This window comes from Herpailurus yagouaroundi, unplaced genomic scaffold (genome assembly GCF_014898765.1).
Source record: "Herpailurus yagouaroundi ecotype Mexico unplaced genomic scaffold, PumYag 140, whole genome shotgun sequence".
Classification (NCBI taxonomy): domain Eukaryota; kingdom Metazoa; phylum Chordata; class Mammalia; order Carnivora; family Felidae; genus Herpailurus; species Herpailurus yagouaroundi.
In genome coordinates this window covers 41,494,942-41,520,244 of record NW_024412395.1, presented here as the reverse complement: position 1 = coordinate 41,520,244, position 25,303 = coordinate 41,494,942, and the positions used below count along the sequence as shown (strand labels likewise).

At 35.7% G+C, this 25,303-nt stretch overlaps 1 protein-coding gene across 3 annotated transcripts in view; it reads left to right on the top strand.

Moving 5' to 3' along the window:
- The window catches only part of BAZ2B (bromodomain adjacent to zinc finger domain 2B), a 438,023-nt gene that overhangs the window by 91,017 nt on the left and 321,703 nt on the right, over nucleotides 1-25,303 (top strand). For all 3 annotated transcript variants that reach the window (XM_040476372.1, XM_040476370.1, XM_040476371.1), the window contains exon 3: nucleotides 20,474-20,831. The gene's annotated coding sequence lies outside the window, so the exon portion shown is untranslated. The remainder of the gene's footprint in view (nucleotides 1-20,473; nucleotides 20,832-25,303) is intronic.

Genomic DNA, 25,303 nt, shown 5'->3' with positions numbered 1-25,303 from the left:
CAAGAGCTTTCAAAAAAATCACAGCAATAAGATAAAGACCATATGATTATTTCAATAGATACAGAAAAAGCGTTTGACAAAATACAACATCCATTAATGATAAAAACCATCAACAAAGTACATTTATAGGGAACTTATCAACATAATAAAGGTCATATATGAAAAACCCACAGGTAACATCATACTCAACAGTGAAAAACTGAGAGCTTTTCCCCTAAGATGGGGAATAAAACAAGCATGTCCACTCTCAATACTTTTATTCAACATAGTACTGGAAGTCGTAGCCACAGCAATTACACAAGAAAACAAAAGGCATCCAAATTGGTAAAGAAAAAGTAAAATTCTCACTATTTGCACATGGCATATTACTATATATAGAAAACCCTAAAGACTCCACCCAACAAATACTATAGCTGATTAATGAATTCAGTAAGGTCACAGGATACAAAATCAATGTACAGAAATCCATTGCATTTCTATATGCTAATAATGAAGCAGCACAAAGAGAAATTAAGAAAATCCCATTTACAACTGCACCAAAAATAATAAAATAGGAAAAACTTAACCAAGGATGTGAAAGACTTGAACTCTGAAAACTATAAAACACTGATGAAAGAAATTGAAGACAACACAAACAAATGGAAACAAATTCCATGCTCATGGACTGGAAGAACAAATATCGTTAAAATGTACATACTCCCCAAAGCACTCTACAGATTTGATGCAGTCTCTATCAAAACACCAACAGCATTTTTCACAGAACCAGAACAAATTCCTAAAATGTGTTTAGATCCTGAATAACCAAAGATCCTGAAATAGCCAAAGTAATCTTGAAAAAGAAGAACAAAACTGAAGGTATCATAGTCCAGATTACAAGTTTTATTACAAAGCTATAGTAAACAAAACAGTATGGTACTGGCACAGAAATAGACACATAGATCAGTAGAACAGAATAGAGAGCCCATAAGTAAGCCCACAATTATGTGGTCAATTAATCTTCAACAAATGAGATGAGAAGATGCAGTGGGAAGAAGACAGTTTCTTCAACAAATAGTGTTGTGAAAACTGGGCAGTTAACATGCAAAAGAATAAAACTAGACCACTTTCTCACACCATACACAAAAATAAACTCAAAATGGATTAAGTACTTAAATGTAAGACCTGAAACTATAAAAATCCTAGAAGAGAGCACAGGCAGTAATTTCTCTGACATCAGCCATAGCAGCATATTTCTAGATATATCTCCTGAGGCAAAGGAGATAAAAGTAAAAATAAACTATTAGGACTACATCAAAATAAGAAGCTTCTGCCCAGTGAAGGAAATAATAAGACTAAAAGACAAGGTATGTAATGGAAGAAGATATTTGCAAATAACCTATTTGATAAAGGGTTAGATTCTAAAATATATAAAGAACTGATAAGAATTCAGTACCCCCCCAAAAAAACCCACCCAAATAATCCAATTAAAAATGGGCAGAAGACATGAAAAGACATTTCTTCAACAAAGACATACAGATGGCCAACAGACACATGAAAATATGCTCAACATCTCTAATCATCAGGAAAATGATCATCAAAACCACAATGGGATATCATGTCACACCCATCAGAATGGCTAAAATCCACAACACAAGAAACAATAGGTGTTGGTGAGGATGTGGAGAAAAAGAACCCTTGAGCACTATTGGAAGGAATGCAAATGCGTGCAGCCACTGTGGGAAAAGAGTATGGAGGTTCCTCAAAAAGTAAAAAATAGAACTACCATAGGGGTGCCTGGGTGGCTCACTTGGTTAAGCATTTGATTCTTGATTTCATGTCTTGATCTCAGGGATGTGAGTTCAAACCCTGCACTGGGCTCTGTGCTATGTGTGAAACCTACTTAAAAAAAAGAACTACCATGTAATCCAGTAATTCCACTACTAGATATTTATCCCCAAAATGTGAAAACACTAATTCAACAAGATATATGCAACCCTATGTTTATTGCATCATTATTTACAATAGCCAGAATATGGAAGTATCCCAAGTGTCCATCAGTAGATGAATGGGTAAAGAAGTGGTATATATATACAATGGAATATTATTCAGCGATAAAAAAGAACTACATCTTGCCATTTGCAACAACATGGATGGATCTATGGAATATAATGCTAAGCAAAATAAGTCAGAGAAAGACAAATACTATGTGGTTTCTCTCATATGTGGAATTTAAGAAACAAATGAACAAAGGAAAAAAATAAATGATAGACTCTTAACTTTAGAGAACAAACTGATGGTTATTAGAAGGGATGGGTGAATGGATGGGTGAAAGAGTTGATGGGGATTAAGAGTACACTTATCTTCATGATCCCTGAGTACTGTATAGAATTTTTGAATCACTATATTGTTCACTTGAAACTAATATAACACTGTATTTTAACTATACTAGAATTAAAATTTTTTTAAATAAAATAAAGTTAAAATGTTAAGCATAAAAACAAAAGCTTTGAAAAGAAATAAAAATTAGCACAAACAATCCCAAATCAAAAATTTGTTAAAAGGAGTGCCTGGCTGGCTGGGTTGGTGGAGCATGTGACTCTTGATCTTGGGGTTGTAAGTTCAAGCCCATGTTAGAGATTACTTAAAAATAAAATCTAAAAGAGAATGTTAAAAAAATGTTTAAATATGGGGCGCCTGGGTGGCGCAGTCGGTTAGGCGTCCGACTTCAGCCAGGTCACGATCTCGCGGTCCAGGAGTTCGAGCCCCGCGTCAGGCTCTGGGCTGATGGCTCAGAGCCTGGAGCCTGTTTCCGATTCTGTGTCTCCCTCTCTCTCTGCCCCTCCCCCGTTCATGCTCTGTCTCTCTCTGTCCCCAAAATAAATAAACGTTGAAAAAAAAATTAAAAAAAAATTTTTTTAAATATGTAAAAATATTTTTATGTGAAACACTGATCTTTTATTTTCTGAAATTTCATTATATTTTTATATGTTTTTTTAAAATATGTTAAAGCCTTTACCTTTGTTACTTGTGAATGAGTTTGATATATTTAACAAATCATTTAGTAAATTGAAGGTTAGCTCTTAGTAAATTGATTTTTGGTAAGGTGGCCTGATATCTAGAAGATTATCACCACTTGATTAAGACCTGTTTGATACTGGGAATTAAGTGATAAACTATATACACTCACAAACTAAGATATACACATATAGGTATAATATATATATGTATATCCAGCTGTAATTCTGAGAACCTGTATATCACTGAAGTGTGCACAAAGAAGGTCTATGCTATAGCCTTATGACAAGCTCTAAGTTGTTATAGGTAACGCTTCATTAAGGTGAAAGAAAACAGAAAAAAGTCATTAAGCAATGGATGAAAAACATATTACAGAAGAAGAGCAAATGTACATTATCCTCCAAATCAAGGAAAGAATATAACACTAAAACTTAAAAGAAAATTCTATAAACATTTTCAATATCTGTTATAAGTTAGAAAGTATGATTTTGATAACAGTTGAGCAGAAAACCCAAAGTAGAATAGAAAAATGTTAAGATTGGGTAAAAAGGGAGTTAAGTAATATCAGGAAAGATTTTGAGGAAATTAAAATTTCTCTGATGGAATTTAAGTCTTTATTAGTGGCAATATGTACCCAAATGACCATGCAAACAAATCATTGATGTAATCTTGAAATTTCCCTGTAAGCAGAAGAAGAATATATGCAATGATATTATTTTTTAAACATATCCAACTTAGGTATGTTACAAAATAAGCAACTAGAAAATGAGCAAAAATCAAACATATTTATGAAGATTTTTAAATCTAAGAATTCCAGTTAAATAATTCAGCTAATCTAAGAAGAATCAACAGAGAATTGTTCTTTTTAACTTTTTAAAAATGTTTTATTTATTTTTGAGAGAGAGAGAGAGACTAGCAGGGGAGGGGCAGAGAGAGAGGGAGACACAGAATCCGAAGCAGGCTCTAGGCTCTGAGCTGTCAGCACAGAGCCCGACGCGGGGCTTGAACCCACAGACTGTGAGATCATGACCCAAGCTGAAGTCAGACGCTTAACTGACTGAGCTACCCAGGTACCCCTAACAGAGAACAATTCTTAAATCCACCTGACTGTATTTTTGAATTATAATAAGAATAGACACTCGGAAGAGTCATGTTAACTATAAGGAAATAAAATTTAATTTCCATTAAGCAATCTTAGAGCACCTGGCTGGCTCAGTCAGTAGAACATGCGACTCTTGATCTAGGGTTGTAAGTGTGAGCTCCACGTTGGGTGTAGAGATTACTTAACAGTAAAAGCGTAAAAAAATTTTACATGTTTCAGGCTCAATTGAATGGACTCAACTTTATAACAGTAAAATTCTGTAAGAAATAGAAAATTTTAAGGGGAAAAGATTGATTTAAGAATTTTGTGTTCAACTGATTTGTGTCTCATTTCTAAAAGAAACATAAACATATTCCCGGATTCTTTAAGAGCTTAGAAAATACTTCCCAAACCCTGCGTTGTTGGGGGGGGGGGGACTTTATAAAGACGTACTCCTTAACCGAAAGAAGTTTTTAAAAAATCTTTCTAACCACTTCAGTGAAACAGCTATGATGCTTTGTTGTAAACCCAATTGTCAATATGTAATCTTTAGTTGACTTTGAAATTTTATTTTTATTTGAGAGAGAATCCCAAGTAGGCTCACACTGTTAGCACAGAGCCTGATGCATGGCTAGATCCCACGAACTGTGATATCATGACCTGAGCTGGGATGCTCAACTGACTGAGCCACCCAGGCGCCCCTCCTATTTACTGTTCATGAACAAACTAAGCATGCTCTCACTACAGGACCTTTGCAAATCTCGTTCCCTCCGCCTGGGAAGCTCTTCCCCTATATGTCTACATGCCTTATTCACTCACTTCTTTTTAGGTTTTTGCCCAAATATCTTATTAGTGGGGCCCTTTTTCACTATTCCTAGACCTACTTATACATCTTGCCTCTACTATTTTTTCTCCATAATACTTGTTATAGTCATATATAACAGGAATCTGCAAAGTATGGCCAGTGAGTTAAATCTTACCGTCTGTTTTTGTACGTAAGATTTTCTCAGGAGACAGCTATGCCTGCCTTTTTACACATTGTCTGTGGCTGTTTTTTTTTAATTTTTATTTTTCACTGTAAGAGTTGGGAGATTGCAACAGAGATGCATGGCCCACAAAGCCTAAAACATTTACTGTTTGGCCCTTGATAGAGGAAGTTTGCCGACCCTGGTACATACTGTGTTTGCTTGTTTGTTTATTGCCTGTCTCTCCTTACAAGAAAGTAAGCCCTATAAGGCAGGTTTACTTTTTTCATTGCTGCATCCCTAGCATCTATAATAATACCTGACATATAAATAGAATTTCAGTAAGAATTTCTCGAACAATTAAACAACTGAATGAAACAAAAGACCTGGTATGGTATAGTAATTAAAGGAGGTATGAAAAGATTTTAGTAGAGACAAAAATTCCTCTAGATATAAGCTTTGGTATTATGTGTCATACCATCTAAATATAACAAATATGCTTTCAATTAACTTATGTTTTCAGTTAAGAGGCTTTGTGTAGGGGTCCTGGGTGGCTCAGTTGGTTAAGCATCCAACTTAGGCTCAGGTCATGATCTTCTGGTCTGTGAGTTTGAGCTCTGTGTTGGGTTCTGTGCTGCCAGTTCAGAGCCTGGAGCCTGCTTTGGATTCTGTGTCTCCCTCTGTCTCTGCCCCTCCCCTGCTCACACTCTCTCTCTCTCAAAAATAAATGAACATTAAAAATTGTTTTAAAAAGAGGCTTTTGTGTAAAGATGGTAGAAAGAAGCTACAGAATTTCATTCTTCTGATAGTTAATGATATGAGCTACAACAATTAAAAAAAAAAAGCGGAGGGCACCTGAGTGGCCCAGTCAGTTAAGCGTCCCACTCTTGATTTCGACTCAGGTCATTATCTCATGATTGATGAGGTTGGGCTCCACGTTGACAGTGCAGAGCCTGCTTGGGGTTCTCTCTCTCCCTCTCTGCTCTTGCGCCACTTGCTTTCTCACTCTCTATCAAAATAAATAAGTAAACATTAAAAAAATGAAAGTAAGAACCAGAAGAAAACCCAAAACAAAACAAAATGTTCACTAGCAGTAACCAGAAATGAGAAACAGGATGGAATCTCATATCATACATTTCAAAAGATGATAGCAAGGGAAAGAAACAAGATTTGTTGAAGCACAGTGTGGTGCCCAACCTTACATCTACTCCCTAAAAGCTTCCCTTAATCTCAAGATTAATGATGATCTTGAGATTCATCACTGATACACTTATAATAGTAGAGAATAGATGTATAGTGTCTCAATATATTATTCTCTTTCTTAGTAAGCAGAAATATAAACAGCTGCTGGGAAGAGATGACTGAAAGGTGAAACGTGAAGGATAGGGTAATTTTGAGGCAGAAACAGAGGCTTCAAGACTCCTAAACTAAAGGAATAATCTGAATCCTAAGGGCTGTGTCCCTCAGAATAAAGATATGTTTCCTCCCCTCAGTAGTTAAGGTGAACTTCCAAGAAAATCTCAGTGAACTTGACTTAATTCCTCCAACAAAAGCTGCACATAAAAGCTGCAACAAAAGCTCTAGATGAGGAACACCTGACTGGCTCAGTCAGTAGGCCACTGACTCTATATTGGAGTTGTGAGTTTGAGCCCCACATTAGGTATAGAGATTACCTTAAAAAAAAAAAAAGCTCCTTCTGAATTGTCTCCCTCTCCTTATAGTTTAACCATAATAAATACCTCAGTGTTCATAATTTTTTTCCCCTCTTTTAAAAGATCCAGCTTGGGGCGCCTGGGTGGCTCAGTCAGTTACGTGTCCAATTTCCACTGAGGTCATTATCTCAGGATTCATGAGTTTGAGCCCATATTGGGGCTCTGTGCTGACAGCTCAGAGTCTGGAAACTGCTTCGGATTCTGTGTCTCCCTCTCTCTCTGCCCCTGCCCTCTCTCTCTCTCTCTCTCTCTCTCTCTCTCTCTCTCAAAAATAAACATTAAAATTTTTTTTTTAAATCCAGTTTATATTACCTTGTTTCCAGGTGATTTCTGTTATTTGTTTTGTATCTCAGGAGGATAATTTTTCTCTCTCTTTTGGATTGTCTTTCTTCAATAAAGAATGGAAGAAAGGTTATAAATATATAGGGGGAAAGAGTGAGATCATAAAAAGTAATTTGAATTCATTTGGGCTAGGGATATTTTAATATCTTTGACTCTTTTTAAAGAAAAAACAAACTAATGACATTTTTTGTAAACTATTCTGGAAAAATAGTAAAAGCTTCCCAGAATAAACACAAAATGTTACTTTCCAGTATTTTTGTCTCTAAAAATGAAGACACTAAAGCTAAGAAAGTATTAATTCAGTGTTGCACTCCTCAGAGCAAAAAAGCAGTTATAAGCCACACATTTGCCAAGCTTATTAAACAAGCAACAAACTAATAAATATTATGTCTGGCAATAAGTCAGAATGAACTTTTGGCAATATTCCTTTAATGTGATACATTTGGACACTGTACTATTAATGATACACAGTATGAATGCACAGTTACTCTAACATGTACATGCTAATAGATACTTGGCTTTACAGTTGGATGAAACCTTTTATGTGAAGAGTATGAATGAGCTTTTTACCTATATTCAGTTCACTTATGAGAGTGAAATGCTTGACAACTTTTTTAAGGTCAGTGAAAATCCATGTTAAAGGGGAAGAAATTGAAAAAAATTGGATCACAATTAGATTTTGAGCCAAAAAAATGTCCTGGAAAAGGTGTGTTGGAATCTATATTGATAGACTGAAAGCTGTAGGACAAGGAACAACATTACTATACTAGTTAAAGAGTTGACACTTGAATATTATTTCTCATATTGCATTATTCCCAGGGCACAATTGTCTGTAAACAATATGGACTGATCTGATTCAGTTTTTATTGTTTTTATTTTTATTTTTTCATAAAGTAAGTTCCATGCCCAGCATGGGGCTTGAAGTCACAATCAGGAGATCAAGAGTCATATGCTCTATTATAACTGAGCCAGCCAGGTGCCTGTTGATTCAGTTTTTAATAGGAGTGAAGGGGACACCCGGTTGGCTCAGTAGAGGATCCAACTCCTCATCTCAGGGTTGTGAGTTCAAGCCCTATGCTGGGCATGGAGTCTATTTAAAGAAAAATAACAATAATAAGATAACTAACAAAATATAAGGGAAGTAGTGAAAATTATGCTTAGGATTGAATTTTGGTCCTAGAATTTGTATGTTTCAGGATGCTGTGAAAATAAATGAGGAGTGAATATAAAACCCTGGTTTTCAAACTTGAAACATGTTGACCGTAAGTTGGGAAGGGAGTCACATGAATATTTGAAATCAGATAGGATATAAAAATATTTCTTCCTGGGGCGCCTGGGTGGCTTAGTCGGTTGAGTGTCCCAACTTGATTTTGGCTCACATCATGATCTTATGGGTCATGAGTTCTAGTGTCATGTCAGGCTTCACACTGGTGGTATGGAGTCTGCTTGGTATTTTCTTTCTCTCTCTGCACCCCACCTCAAAATAAATTAAAAACTTAAAAAAAAATTTCTTCCTGACCCAGAAAACACTACTTCTGTGATTTTTAGAGGGCTTGCCCAAATGGCATGTGTCAGTACCTTGAATACTTTGAAACTATCTTTCAGAGCTAAATTACAAAGTTTAATGCTGAAAATTATACATCAAGATAAACTGTAATGCAAAGAAGGCTTAATTACTATGAGATTGACTCATACACATTTTTCTTCCCCCTTCTTTACCCAGAGAAAATATCTAATGTGCACTTATTTTACTTTGAAAACCTTTGTTAGATTATTTATCACATTGTATCAGGTATTTTAGATTATTGATTCTCTCAATTGGATTGTGCATTCCTCAAGGGCTAGTAGCCATTATGGTCCTCTCCAACAGAGATGTGGTGGTAAATCTGGGAAAATTATTTGAATAAATTTCAAATAATAAAATATATAATACTGTATTGTCAAATAGATATAGCCAGTTTATTTTCACAGAATGCTCTCATTGATTTTTACCAAACTCTTGTGTCTGTAGCCAACCTGGAGTTGAAATTGCTGAAGAATGTAGTTCTGACATAAATGGCCATTGATACTTTTGTTTAAGTGAATAAGATTAAAAAAAAAAAAACTTGTTCACCAATGATGTGACTTCTTGCTAACTTGTTAATAGTTTTCAAATATTAGAAGATTGTTATTTTCCCATTTTTTCTGTTATTCCAATGTAACATTTAAGTTTAATTTGCATTAACATTTTTCCATTAACTTCTTAAGTCTAGACTTAGCAAAAAAACCACATTGTTACGCACTGATATGTTGTGTTTGCCAGTTTCCATTGTGTAAATGTTCCTGTCATGGTCCATCTCAAGCTACCAATGTGCCATCACTGAACACAGAGTTGGGAAGAGATGAGAGGTAGCACACAACTACCTGTAGTTTTTGTTGTTGTTGTTGTTGATTTGTTTTTGCTGTACTACAGCAAACATAAATAACCTGAAGTACACCTATGATAGTAAAGCATAATAAAATGAGAAGTGATGAGTTTTGAGTGTTTGTGTTTAATATTGTTTATTTGATTTTTAAGTTTGAAAATATTTATTTTTGGTAATGACTGTGTTGAAAAACCAACTTGCGGGGCGCCTGGGTGGCTCAGTCAGTTGAGCATCCAACTTTGGTTCAGGTCATGATCTTGCAATTTATGAGTTCAAGCCCCATGTCAGGCTCTGTGCTGACAGCTCAGAGCCTGGAGCTTGCTTCAGATTCTGTCTCCCCTTCTCTCTGTCCCTCTCATGCTCATGCTCTCTCTCTGTTTCTCAATAATAGATAAACGTTAAAAAAAATAAAAAATAAATAAAAGAAAAGCCAACGTGCAAATTTCCTGAAAAGTTTACTTTGATTGTCCTGAGTTAGTATGAGTTGGATTCAACATGTGGCGGCCCCTGGAGTGCTGCTGGGCATAATATATACAATCTTATATGATTGACTTGCATGAGCAAGAGTCTAACTGAATAAATTCAATCAACTTAATTATATTTATCACTACACCTTTGGCCTTCATGGAGGACTGCTATGGAAACCATATAAATACTGTTTATACATTCGTTATAAAATTTTGTTTGATGTTATTCCATTATTTTAAGTTCATCTTACTAAATTGGTAAGAAACTAGAACAAACAATCCTAAATTTGTATGGAACCACAGAAAACCCCAAATAGCTAAAGTAATATTGAAGAAGAAAACCAAAGTGGGAGGCATCACAATCCCAGACTTTAGCCTCCACTACAAAGCTGTAATTATCAAGACAGTATGGTATTGGCACAAAAAGAGACACATAGGCCAGTGTAATAGAATAGAGAACCCAGAATTGGACCCACAAATGTATGCCCAACTAATCTTTGACAAATCAGGAAAGAGTATCCAATAGAAAAAAGACAGTCTCTTTAGCAAATGGTACTGAGAGAACTGGACAACAACATACAGAAAAATGAAACTAGACCACTTACACCATACACAAAAATAAACTCAAAATGGATGAAAGACCTAAATGTGAGACAGGAAACCATCAAAACCCTAGAGGATAAAACAGGCAACAACCTCTTTGATGTCAGCCACTGCAATTTCTTACTCAACACATCTCCAAAGGCAAAGGAATTAAAAGCAAAAATGAACTATTGGGACTTCATGAAGATAAAAAGCTCTGCACTACAAAGGAAACAGTCAACAAAACTAAAAGGCAACCAATGGAATGGGAAATATATTTGCAAATGACTTATCGGATAAAGGGCTAGTATCCAAAATCTATAAAGAACTCACCAGACTCTACACCCAAAAACCAAATAATCCAGTGAAGAAATGGGCAGAAGACATGAATAGATAACTTTTCTAAGAAGACATCCAGATGACCAACAGACACATGAAATGATGCTCAGTGTCACTCATCATCAGGGAAATACAAATCAAAGCCACACAGAGATACTACCTCACACTGATCAGAGTGGCTAAAATGAACAAATCAGGAGACTACAGATGCTGGAGAGATGTGGAGAAATGGGAACCCGCTTGCACTGTTGGTGGGAATGCAAACTGGTACAGCCACTCTGGAAAACAGTGTGGAGGTTCCTCAAAAAACTAAAAATAGGGGGCGCCTGGGTGGCGCAGTCATTAAGCGTCCGACTTCAGCCAGGTCACGATCTCGCGGTCCGTGAGTTCGAGCCCCGCGTCAGGCTCTGGGCTGATGGCTCAGAGCCTGGAGCCTGTTTCCGATTCTGTGTCTCCCTCTCTCTCTGCCCCTCCCCCGTTCATGCTCTGTCTCTCTCTGTCCCAAAAATAAATAAAACGTTGGAAAAAAAAAAAAAACTAAAAATAGAATTACCCTATGACCCAGCAATAGCACTGCTACGAATTTACCCAAGGGATACAGGAGTGCTGATGCATAGGGGCACATGTACCCCAATGTTTATAGCAGCACTTTCAACAATAGCCAAATTATGGAAAAAGCCTAAATGTCCATCAACTGATGAATGGATAAAGAAGATGTGGTTTATATATACAATGGAATACAACTTGGCAATGAGAAAGAATGAAATCATGCCATTTGCAGCAATGCAGATGGAAATGGATGGTATTATGCTAAGTGAAATAAGTCAGTCAGAGAAAGACAGATGTCATATGTTTTCACTCATATGTGGATCTTGAGAAACTTAACAGAAGACCATGGGCAAAGGGAAGGTGAAAAAAAAAAAAAGTTACAGAGAGGGAGAGAGGCAAACCATTAGAGACTCTTACATACAGAGAACAAACTGAAGGTTGATGGGGGTCGGGGAGAGGGGAAAGTGGGTGATGGACATTGAGGAGGGCACTTGTTGGGATGAGCTCTTGGTGTTGTATGTAAGCCAATTTAACAATAAATTATATTAAAATAAATAAATAAATAAAATAAGTTGTAAGTTTCTTATTTACCAGATAAGGAGAATGGTATTATATTTCCTCTTTGTTTTTTCTGCCTTGAAGCTCACAGGTTAATTGTGTACTTGAACAGTAACCATTAGTACAGGCCAATAACATTTTTTAACAATGTTTATTTATTTATTTTGAGAGAAAGAGTGCAGGATGAACAGGGGGAGGGGCAGAGCGAGAATCCCAAGCAGGCCCCATGCTGTCAACATGGAGCCCAACATGGGGGGGGCTCCATCCCAAGAACCGTGAGATCATGACCTGAGGTAAAATCAAGAAACAGATGCTTAACTGACTGAACCACCCAGGCACGCAGACCAGTAACATTTTTAAGCTTCTTTTGTAATAAATGAAATCTAATGTTGAAATCTTTGTATATATAGACACACACATACATTCAGATATATAGCAGTATATATTGCAACACAATTTCAAATTAGATTCCCAAAGGCACATTTGGTAGGAAATGTGAATAAATTCTTGTTTCCTTTATTTACCAGTTTTCAAAATTATGAGTTGGTTCCTGGCATCCTTCAAAGATGAAAAATGAGATTTTTAAAAGAGTATCATTATAAATTTATATATTAAGATATATTTATGTTTCATTCCATTGTAGTTGTTCAAATTGTCTCATCTTTGGCCGGTGGGAGTCACTTCTATTTGTCCTCTTTAAATTGTTTCTCTAGTCCTTTTAGCATGAAGCCAATAATCTGGATAGTTTCCATGCTTAATGGTGTAATAGGGTATTCTAGGCTTATCTTGGACATTTCCTATCCCGAACCTGGAATCAGCCTTGACATCAAGGAATTCTTTTCAGGGCAAATGGTGTTTAGAGACTATAATATGGGTACACAGGTGTGTGCTTGTTGCTTCTGCAATGGTCCCTGTTTTTAAGGCTTTTACAGTGAGCAAAACTAAGAAGTATATATTTTTAAATATAAAATATGTAATGAGTTCATTTACATATCCTAATTCAGGATCAGAGTTCAAATTCAGGATCAGAGAGTTCATGTAACTCATTCATTTTATATCTGTTTCTTTTTTGTCCCATAGCAAAAATTAATTTTTAAAAACACTAACTTTGCTGTTTGCAAAACATCCATTTGCTTGATCTCAGACTGTGCATGCAACAATATTACAGTAACAACACCAGTTCATACCACAAAAGTATGGTTAGTGATAGCAATTTAAGTTCCTGTTTTGTTGCTGCTTTAAAGTTATTTTTTAGTTTATATCCTATGAGGGATATGCTGTTAAATTACTGTTTGTGTGTGGTTTTTAAAAATTATTGTAGGGGCGCCTGGGTGGCGCAGTCGGTTAAGCGTCCGACTTCAGCCAGGTCACGATCTCGCGGTCCGTGAGTTCGAGCCCCGCGTCAGGCTCTGGGCTGATGGCTCAGAGCCTGGAGCCTGTTTCCGATTCTGTGTCTCCCTCTCTCTCTGCCCCTCCCCCGTTCATGCTCTGTGTCTCTCTGTCCCAAAAATAAATAAACGTTGAAAAAAAAATTAAAAAAAAAAATTATTGTATGTAGGGGCACCTGGGTGGTTCAGTCAGTTAAGTGTGAGGCTTCTCTCAGGTAATGATCTCATGGTGGATGAGTTTGTGCCTGCACCAGGCTATCTGCTTCCAGCACAGCCCCTGCTTTGGATCCTCTGTCCCACTTTCTCTCTGCCCCTCCCCCACTTATTCTCATTCTGTCTCTGTGTGTCTCAAAAATAAATAAATAAACTTAAAAAAATTATTGTATGTAAAGGCACTTGAAATATTCTCTGTATGGAACTCCATATGCAATCAAGTTCATTCATTTCATTAACTTTCATTTAATGGGAGTGTTTTTAAGTTTAATTTGTTTTTGTTTTCTAATTATGTAAATTACTTTATATGGTTCTAAAATCACATCTACAAAACAAGTCTTATGTGAAAACTTCCTACTATTCTGTATTTTCTACCTTGTTCCTTTTCTCCTTATAGGTGATCATGTTTTTAAAGTTTTGACTTTTTTCCTTTCATTTATAAAATTAGGTAAATATATGTAAGAATGGTAGCATACCATTGATGTTTTTATCCACCTTTTTTTTTTTTTTTTTTTTACTTAATATATTCGGTAGGTGTGAAATACTTCATACTATATGCATTCCTTCCTTATTTATTTTTAAAAATTGCATAGGGGCACCTGTGTGGCTCAGTCTGTTAAGTGTCTGACTTCAGCTGAGGTCATGATCTCACAGCTTATGGGTTTGAGCCCCACCTTGGGCTCCGTGTTGACAGCTCAGAGCCTGGAGCCTGCTTCAGATTCTGTGTCTCCCTCTCTCTCTGCACCTCCCCCGCTCATGCTCTGTCTCTCTTTCTCAGAAATAAACATTAAAAAAATTTTTTTTTAATTAAAAAAAATTGCGTAATACTGTGCATGTACCATAATTAACTCAACCATTTCCCTGTGATGAACATTTGGGTTATTTCCACACTTTAGCGGTAACAAACAGTGCTTCAGTGAATATCTTCTTATATCTATTTTTTATTTTTGTCAGTGTTGATCAGATTCTTGGAAATGGGTTTTGCTAGTCAGAAAAGAAATGCATATGTTACTTTGCTAGATACTGTCAAATTCTCTGTTGTTGGGGATTTTACATCTTTCACTCCAATAAGCATATTTTAGAGGGTCCTTTTCCCCACAAGTGCCTTTCTAACAAGTTGTGAAACTTGGATTTTTGCCAATTTGTTGGGTGCGAAATAGTATCTCGGTGATTCTTCTTCCTCTTCTTTTTTTAATGTTTATTTTTGAGAGAGAGAGAGAAAGAGAGACAGAGAGAGAGAGAGAGAGAGATGAGCCGGGAGGGGCAGAGTTTCTCTGCTGCTGACAGCAGAGAGCCTGATGCAGGGCTCAAACTTAGGAACCATGAGGTCATGACCTGAGCCAAGTCAGATGCTTAACTGACTGAGCCACCCAGACGCTCCTATCTCAGTGATTCTTAATTTGTGTTTCTCTTATCAGCGAGGTTGAGGATATTTCTGTGTAAGGGGCATTTGCATTTATTTTTGTTAAAATATCTGTTCATATCTCTTGCCATTTTTCTATCAGGGTGTTGGTCTTTTATTCATTTTTAGATACTCTTTATATATAGGGTTATTCCATTATCTCATATAAGTTAAAATATTTTTTTAAGCTTCTCATTTGTCATTGTTCTTAACTTGTGGTATTTTTTCTTTTCTTTTTTTTTTTTTTGCCATATAAAACCTCTTTCTTTAAGTGCCATATAAACCTTTTTAGTTTCATGTATTTGAATGTATTTTATGTATTGCCAGTATTTCACATTATTGCATTTAGTTTTAACCATTATAGAGATGTTTTCCCTACCCTCCAATTATAGAAGGATTGACCCATAAATTCTCCTAGTACTGATGTGGTTCAAATTTTTATATTTAAGTATCTGTTCTTTTTAAAATTCATTTTTAGAACAGATCCCAATTCATCTCTTATGACTACCCAGATATCCCAATACCACTTATTAAGAAGTCCATTTCTTCCTCACTGCTTTGAGATTCAGCTTTTATCTATGTTAAATTTCCATATGCACCTGGGTCAATTTCTCACTTTTCTATTACGTTTCATTGGTCTTTTTCTCAGGTGCCAAGGCCAAATGTAAATTATAAAGGCCATATATATAGCATATTTTAGTATCCGATGTGGGACCTCCACACACACTTTCAATGCTCTTCTTTTTCAGGGCTTTTTTTTTCTTCCAACTGAATTTTATAATCAATTTTATAATACTGTTCTTAATTAGGAGTGTTTATCTGAAACACTGTCAGAGTTCTTTTAAAAAGGAAAAGAAATACTTGGTTTCCACCCTAGACTTACTGAATCTCTTGATATTGTTCCTGGGTATGTACATTGAAAAAACAACAACAAAAAAACCTTTGCAATGGATTCTGATAATTCCATTAAAAATGGCCTTACAAATGACTCTAACATTTATCCGGTTTTTTAAGCCAGAAATCTCACTAGTCTTCCTTCAGTCCTTCCTCTCCCTTAACTCTGTGTGTTTTCAGTTGGTCACCAAATCCACATTTTACCTCAAAAATATCTGACTTTGAATCCCTAATGCCACTGTCTTTTACCGTCTTTCTCATGGACCGTTAAACACTTCATACTACAGTCTATCATTTGCACTAGACAATGCACCTAGACAGTTGCTGCTCCCTGAAAACAAGGTTGATCATGTCACTCCTTTGCTCACCTTTGTTGGCACTCAGAATAAATTCAGCCATCTTACCATGGTATGTATCAGGCCTTTCACTCTCAGATCCTACCCTCCTTTTCCTACTTCATCCCTGATACACCTCACACTGAAATTCCTGTTGCACTGGTATTCTCACTAGTGGATGGGCACCAGACTTAGTAGCTCTTTGTATTGAAACTTATGGTTTCTTTTACTTAGGATCTGCCCCTTCTCGAATAGCTGGTAAGCTGTCAGTTTTTGAGATGCAGTTCAAATGGCATCCCTTTGATAAAGCTCTTTTTTAAACTCACAGTCAGAATTAGTTGCCCCATCCTCTTTATTCTAACAAAACTTCATTATTTGTATCTTTATAATATGATTTATGTGAGTCTCTAATCTCCCAGGAATTTCACACTTTCAACATCAACCAGAATATGAGCTTTTCATGTTTTTCCAGCCTGTAGCAGAGCACATAGCATATAGCAAGCACTCAAATGTTTGTTCAATGAATGAAAACAAATAACTCTTCATTAGTTTGTACTGATTGAAACTGAAACAAGACATGACAGTGGCCAGCTTGTTCCACTATTGAGATCTCTCATTCGTTTGGCTTTTTGTAGTCAGCCTTTATAGACTTTGTTCTCTGTACATGTCAATTCCTTACTCTTTGAAAATCCATGTATTACAACCATAGTAATAAATTTGATACCTAACCATCTTTATCTCTATATCTACCTATTTAAGAAGTTCTATTTTGATCCTAAAAATAGATGCTACTTTACAGAAGAAAGTGCAAAATTTACATCTAGTGGTGGCATATAGTGGTAGCATGGGTTAGGTATGTATCATAGATAGAATTTCAGAAATAGTTATCAGTAATATTAGAAAAGATGTGTTTTCAATTTATTTTAGAATTCTGAAGATGAAGTACTAATTTAGATGATGATCTTAGGCAAAGAACTAAGTGCTACTGGAGCCAAATTATTTTATAACTATAGTAATTATCTCCCCACCCCCCAACTCTGTGACTGTGTTGTAATCTCTGAAACAATCAAATGTGATAACATAAAAAAAGGAAGGAATCATTAAAAATAAGCACAACTTCATAGTAAGAGGGTATCAAATACTGGCATAATCCAATTTTAAATTTCTAGTATGCTGTTTTTTAAAAAACCAGTTTTAAATGTATAAATTAGATAATATATTTGAACTCCCCAAAAGCACCAAATTATTTTAAATATATACTTAAACATATAAATTGAAGCTTTTTTTATTGAAATGTAGAAATTCATCTTATGAATTTTAGATGTTAATCTGAGTTTTTCGTTTATCCACTGTTTTGTTAATTATTGATTTACATTTAATTGCATTTCAACTCAGAGCATTGCAAAAATATTTTCCAAATTATATAATAAATATATATAGTTTTGATAATAAAATATAAAATATACAGTTTTAAAATATTTTGTAGGCAGTAAAACCAAGTTCTGTATTATCACTACTTTTATCCTTTTTTCTAACATTTTGACAACACTTAGTCTTATTTTGTGTAAGTTACTTCCATCATTCAACCAAGGAAAAGCTTTGTGTTGTATGTGATGGCAACTTGAGATTATATATACATAGTCTTAAAACTTTTTTTTTGGATTATGGTTTTAAAATCACCCAGAGGAATGATAGGAATTTTTAATATGAGTTTTGATTTTTATATGTTAATCATTTTTATTAGAGATGTATCAGTCTTTTCTGTTGATTAGATATATATTCAAAGTAATAAGTGAATTATATCAAATGTTTTTCCCACAGGTTTCTTCTCTAAAAGCAGGCAATATAAATTACATATCCGTATAAAACTTATTGTTTGGAAAACCAATGTGCCATTTTCAACCCACTATCATTTCAGAATATTACTGTAACCTAAAATTGAAACCTACTTTGCTGTATATTGTTTTTGAAGTATTTAAATAACCTTTGTTATCCAAATTACTCAAGTGTGCCATTTAACTTTAAGAGAAATGTTTAAGAGAATTCTGTATGAAAATTGAGGCAACTTAAATATAGCCCTTTTAAAAAAAAGTTTTCAAAATTGAATACTTTCTCAATAGTAAATCTAGTGATTAAACTGTCAGAAATGGATTGTTTTGAAATATCAATATTATAATTCTTTATATATAGAATTAGTGAGTTGCCTGGTTTCCTTCCACATGTTTTAAAATACTGTTTATTTGAGTAATGACCACTATTATTTAAAATTCATGAACTTTTTTGCATATTAATTTGGCTGGAATATCTAAATGCTAGCATTCATACTTGTATTTTAATCTATATTTTTCTTCTGGAACATTATTGGTAAATTTTGAGATTGTAGAACTCTTGACCCAGTCATACATGTACAGAGCTTGGCCTCTGAGTTAATTAAATATGAGTTAATAATATATTATAAGGAAATTATTGTCCTTATTACAGTTATTAGGTAGTTACTCAAATTATAGCTTCAAAGGAATGCAGAGCATGGAAAACTCAGGATTAAATTATGCATTTGAACCTTAGGCCAGCTTTTACTGTAGAGACAGTTTTCTGCTAAGAGAGAAATTGTATGTCATTGAAATTAAATGCTTTTCTGGGGATGGAAGGTTCCAGTTTTTAATGAAATTACTGAGTGTGGTGTAGTGAAATGATTAAAATCTGTATTCCGGGAATGTGGCAGGGAAAAAAAATCAATAAGTGCTAGCGCAGCTTTGCTGCTCAATGTGAATCCTGAGAACGAAATAAACTACTACAAAAATAATAATTAAAAACATATCAGCACATTAATTTATTTAGCATCAGTCTCCTGAGACATCATCTTCACTAATTTTTAGCATACATTTTACTGTGTAATGAGCAGCCTTTTTTTCAGATATCCCTATTAGACAGGCAGTATTTCTGCCCTTCCCCCAGTGCTCCTGCATTGCAATCATTGTACTTGCACTTATTATGTTACAAATGACCGAGGTAAGGCTGACATTCTCAGTGCATGCAAAAAGACCTAGTCTGCCAAGCTTTTTTTTCCCCCCTAATGAAGCAGCTTTGTGAAATCTCCCCATGTGTTAATACTAATGAAGATCCTCCAGCACAATTAAAATCACAGCCAGTGGCTGAAGAGGAAACATAAAACAATAGCATCTTTTAAGATACATTTATCCACAAATGTATGTACAAAATATACATATATGGTCAAATTATTCTTCCGTAGCTTGCCTTTCACTTGCTCTTCATCCTGAAAATTAACTCATGAAATTTTTTATTATATGAACTTTGAGATTTTAATGCGTTGTGGGGAAAAAACACTACCTCAGTGGGAAAAAAAAATTATATATCTTCCTGTGTAATAAAACATTAGCCAAAGTTAAGGCTTTTTAAGAATCATTTTTAGGAAGCTATGGGGTGGTGGGAGGGAATAGGGTGTGCTTCACCTTTATTTCAACTTTATTGGTTTCAGGATGTTGGAATTGGGGGGTGAGGGAGAAATGGAAGGGTAAACAGAAAGTTGGGAGGAGATTGGGGGGTAGACAAAAAGCATACCTCCTGTGTAGTTTAAAAATGGAGCAATGAGCTACCAGTCTTAACTTGATTCTTCAAAAAATGCTCAATTCCTACAATTAGTTCCCTCCCCCTCCACTTTTTTGACCTCAGAAATTGGAGGGAAAAACTACAATTGAGATTACCCTTTACAGTTTTAATTTATAACTTTAAAACGACTTACTGTTTTAACGTTTTATTTAAATTTATTTCAGTGCACCAACACTACAGCTAGTTTAATTTGCCCGTGTTTGGGCAATAGCGTTTTATCCCGGACCATCTTGCGTCCTGCTTTTTGAGTTCCAAACATCCATGAATTCTTGGCATATTAATTTAGTTGGTTTACAGACTTCAACCGAATTATGAGTTTACGAGAAAAAAAGTTAGGTGAGAATGATTAATTTATGCTCCCTATTTTCCAGTTTACGTTTTTTTAAATTAGGTTTTCAATCCTATTTTCTGCCCTACTTTTGAAAGCAAAAAAAAAAAAAAAAATAGTTTCTTAACTTTTTTCCTGGGACAAGGAACGGTTGCAAACTCGAAGCTATAGTATTCTTGGAGAAAGAAGCAACCCCCCTCCCTCCCTTGGCTCCTTTAGGAGCTGATAGGTCATTTATTATTGGAACTGAAATGGTATAAACAATTCTCTCTCTTTTTTCCCTTGTTAACAGCAACTTTCATTGTTAGAGAGAGGAGAGAGAGAGAAGCCTTGTTGGTTGACGTCACTTGGTTCATGAAGCCTTCGCCTAGAAGTGAAGCTGCTGAACAAACCTTGAGAAGAATCATCTCCTGCTTCAATCTGCTGCTGGATAGGAACTAATCAGAGAGAGGCGGAAGGCGGAGAAGGAGGGAGTCAAGGGCTTTCCCGATCACAAATCTCACCTCCACTCCAACTCTTTATACTTTTCTTGCAAAAATAATAATCGAGATAAGGAGGTGGTAGGGTTTCCAAAAACAAAAATCGTAACCTTCAACCATCTGGGGAAGACAAAAATCCCACCCACCGCAACTCTCAGTTCGAAAGTAAAGGTGAGTTCAAAATGTTCGGGTGTGAGGGGTGCGGGTGAAGTCGAAAATTGCAAATGTTACCGAGCCGGCTGCAGCAGAACAGGAGAAACTACGCTCCTGCGAGCGGGGACTCCGGAGTTGCTGGTCTCGCGGCGCTCGCCCTGCCCGCCCTGCTCGCCCTCAGCGGCTGTTTACCCTCGCCGGTCGGTGTGTCTCTTTGTTGTGCTGGCTGGAAGGCTGGGGCGGTGCTCGGGGTCCCGAGCGGAGTTTGGGGGAGGAGGACGCGGTCCTGGGTGGGAGGTGGGGGGTGCGGTCTCCGGAGGATGTAAACTTTATTCCTGGCTGCCGGTGCGGGACTTCGGTGCAGCAGGGCCGCGGGCCGCCGCCGCCGCGAGTCCGCTTCCTTTGTGCCGGCCGCCCAGCCTGGCCGCCGGGGCTGCGCGCCTCCTCCTCCTCTCGGCTTCCAGAGCTCTGGGGGCCGCCAACACTTTTGCTTCTCAAACGATAACCTCTGGCACTGTTGCGATCGCCGTTCCTACGAGGGAATATACGCTGCTCCCCCAATCCCTGTCGGGGTAGTTTCAAGATACCCCCCCCCGACCCCAGTCCGCCTACTGCTGCCCCTTTTTGCCTCCGCCCCCTCTTCCCTTTAGGACTGATGAGCTGCACCCCCCCACTCCCCAGTTCGGGCCTCTTTAGCTCTCTCTGGGTAGCTTGGAGCTCCAGAGTTTTCAGAAAATGGGCTGAGGGCGCGGGGCGTGTTATGGGGGCAGGTGGGACTGGGAAAGGATCTGGATACTTGGGAAGATGTACGTCTGTACACAGAGGTTAGAGGAGCACAGCTTTTCCTACAGTAATGTCTGTCTCCTAGCAGTTCTCCCCGAGAACAGCCGCCAGCCCTCAACTCTTCCTCGCTCTTTTAATCTTCTTGTCGCTCCCCTCCCCCCTTTCTCTTTCGCGTCAACCCTCCCCTTAAAGTAGTTCCATGAACCCCAGAATTGGGACTTGGGAAAGGAAGGAAGTGTTTGCAGAGTAAGAGCTGGCCCTGCTATTTGGGAGATTTTTTCTCTTCTTTTCTCTCCCTCTGTATTTATCTTTTGTGTGTTGCTTCCTTATAAAGAGAGAAGCAGCTGCAGTCCTTGGCCGAGTTGTTGAAATTTATCCCTTTGTGTATATTACAATATCCTCCATTTTTTCCCCTGCCCTCTAAACAACAAGCGTTTCGCCATCTTGGGCAATTTTTATTCCCAAGTCTCCCCTTTTTTATTTTTGAGAAAGGGAAAGAAGGCGTAGAAAGGCAAAAAAAAAAAGTGTGTGTGGAAAAGACTCAAAGTTTAGGGAATGTTCAGGGGGCCCAGTGACGTCATGTAAACTTTATCGAGAAATTTTCCCAAGAGTCAATTTTTCGCTTAATTTTTTCCCTGCTTTAAAGGACCGTATAACTTACTGGTTAGAGAAGTTGTGCTGCTTATTTTTGGATTCTGCTCTCAAAATGAACCCTCAGCGTCTATACGTTTTGTTTTGGTAACAGGTGGAAAATGTGTAAAAAAAAAAATAGTATAAACTTTTATAGTGTCGTTGATACTCACCTAGCTTTTGTCTACGTGTTGGTTTTTTTTTTTTTTTTATTCTTTAAAGGTTTCAAATGTTATTTTTAATCAGCATATTCCCTTTCTCATTTACTCCACTCTTCTGTGGATTTTTCTTTAATCAGCTTGGTTAACATTTTACGTATAATGACTTTAGATTACCTAGATCTCCTTTTGTAATTAAATTATTTTTTACATATTTCCTTGCATTTTGCAAAAACAACTATGAAAATACCTGGAGATACTGGATACTTTTAAAATTTAGCAGATATTAAATCAAACGATTGGTAAAAATGTAGTTAGTATTTAAAAGACAAAATTTATTTTAAAATATATTTTATAACCTCAAGCTGTAAGCTCCTTGTCAGCCATTATGAAAAAATAAACAATAAAAATAGTGTTGTTTTAATTTGCTTGTCTAACGTAGTTTTTCACCTCACAGAAGTTCGGTGGGTCACATGACCAAACTTAATGCTACACTGACTGGTATATAAATAAAAGCACTGTAAATTGAATGGGAAAGTGGAATTCTGTCTCCTGTAGTCATTTTCAGTCAGCATATTTACTTCTCTTCTAACAAGGACATGAAACTGTCTATTTAATTTGCATTCTCTTTGTCTTCTCGGTTGGGAAAAAACACTGACTACAATTAACTAAAAAAAAAAAAAGTAATAGAAACAATTCTGAAAAGGTTTGTCTAACACATAAGAACTTACATTGTATGTAGTAGTATGTTTTTATCTCTGTAGCAGTCTTCTTTGGTGTTGTTTGCTATGCTATTTATCTTGGAATTTGCTTTATGTAAAACGCTATATAGAAAGCCTGACTGAATTGAATGTCTGCCATTTATGTGAGTTGTAGGTAGGTGAAAAATGTTTAAATAGTTAAAAGCACATAGAACAGATGGTTTTAAATTATACATGCAACAAAGGACTAGAAGATTTGGCAGATTATAAATGGCAAGCAACAGAGGATAAGTAGTTTAAGAAAATGGTAGTTAAGTACATTTGATGTCTCACACCTATTGTAAACATTGTACATATTGTCACTGTGCTGCATAATCAATAATTTAGACAACATTGAGGCACTTATAAGTTTCAGATAGAAAAAAGTAAAATTTTACAAGTGTTTGAAATGAATGGCTGTAATCAAAATTATTTTCAGCCTGTAATGGCAAACAAGAAGAGTCTTTTGGGAGGGGGGGAGTGATCAAATTGTATGCGTTTAAAAGAAAGTTATTTATCAGGACTTAATATTGTTTGTTGTCTTCATATAATGGTTTGGAGAAAAGTAGGAGTAGGTACATATTTTAAAATTCAGAGAATAGTATCTTTACTGGTTTTATATGTTAAGCTATTGCTGAACTGTAGTGGCATTTACTTTTTCAAACACTATTTAAAATATTTTTTAGAGTATTCAGTCTTGGAAACGCATTTGACATAATTTATTAAGTACTAATTGAATGAAGGATATATTTTGGTATCATTTTTTTGAGTTTTGCACATAACATTATGATAATGATTTTTCTTGGTGAACAAGTTTACTCTCAATTTTTAAAATGAAATGATTTTTCTGTAGTTTTTGCCTTTCCAGAAGAATCTGAGTAATTACATTTAGCATTTTTCAAGATTTAAAATAAAAGTATTCAAGTTGGCAGAAATTTGTTTTTATTTTTATGTCATTTATTTTAAATGCGTTTAAGACTGTAATGGAAACCTTGGAATTTTAATTCTGTTGCCCTTTCTCTCATTTCTTTGTTTGCATGTTTATTATAGAACTGCAGTGTAAAGGAGCAGATGTTTTGCCAAACATCCTGATGTGTTGCTTTTTCTTATGGGAGTGCATAACTGTTCCTTCTGATGCATCAACTTGACAGCTGGTTGATTTCATGGAGCTGCTAAGAAGCCATTAGTGGTGTCATTGAATTGAAACAGAACAGTCACTCCCAGCTTGAACTGCAATTGTTAATGTCTTTGTTGCTACTTTTGTGTTACTATACAAGATGTAGGATATCACAGTTGCATGAAAGTTTCTGTTTTCTGTCTTACCTCCTTGAATTAGTGAAAGAATGTGTTAAACTTGAATACTTTTGGTTTAAAGATTTCTCAAAGAAAAAGATTTTAAGTTGTAATTTCTGAGTTTCGGACCTACTCCTAGCTAGGACTACTAAAAGAAGTGATTTAGCACGAACAAAATAATGTGATTTTGATCCCTAGTTGGGATTATATCATCTTAATGATTTTTAATATACTTGATATCCTGAGGGATTAATTAAATTACCTAGTTAGGTATTTTAAGAGGTTTTTGATTATATAAAATTAAGTATTTCATACCACAAGGTTTTAAAAGATTGTACTTTATTTAATAAATACTGACTTGTTTGATTAAATATTTCTTTAAACTTTTGTTGCAGAAGGTAATCAGAAAAGAATTGCTGAGGAAAAGGCAGTTTTATGGTTAATTTTCTGTATAAGAAGGTGAAGATAATAAATAATTGGTGATCATTTAATGATTTTAAAATGGGAATTATATTTTTATTGTACTAATAACTTTTATTGATAGTTTCAACTATCAGACTATGGTACTAAATGGTGTCAAATCATCCGATTGGTGCCTAAGTGTTTTCTACTTATGTATTTATTTGTTTATTTGTTTATTTATTTATTTAGTGGGAGAAGAGATAGAAAAGAGGAAGAATAAAGTGATTATTCTAAAAAAGAAAACATTTTTTGAAAAATTGTGTAAAAAATCTTTAGGATAATAAGTTTAAGGATATAATATACTTTATTCACTATGTCAGGAGATCTTTTGTAGTTCCAGTATTTATTCATTTTTAATTTTTAAATCTTTAAAACAGTTTTTCAAAGAACATAAAATTCATAACATTTAAAATAGGATGCCTTT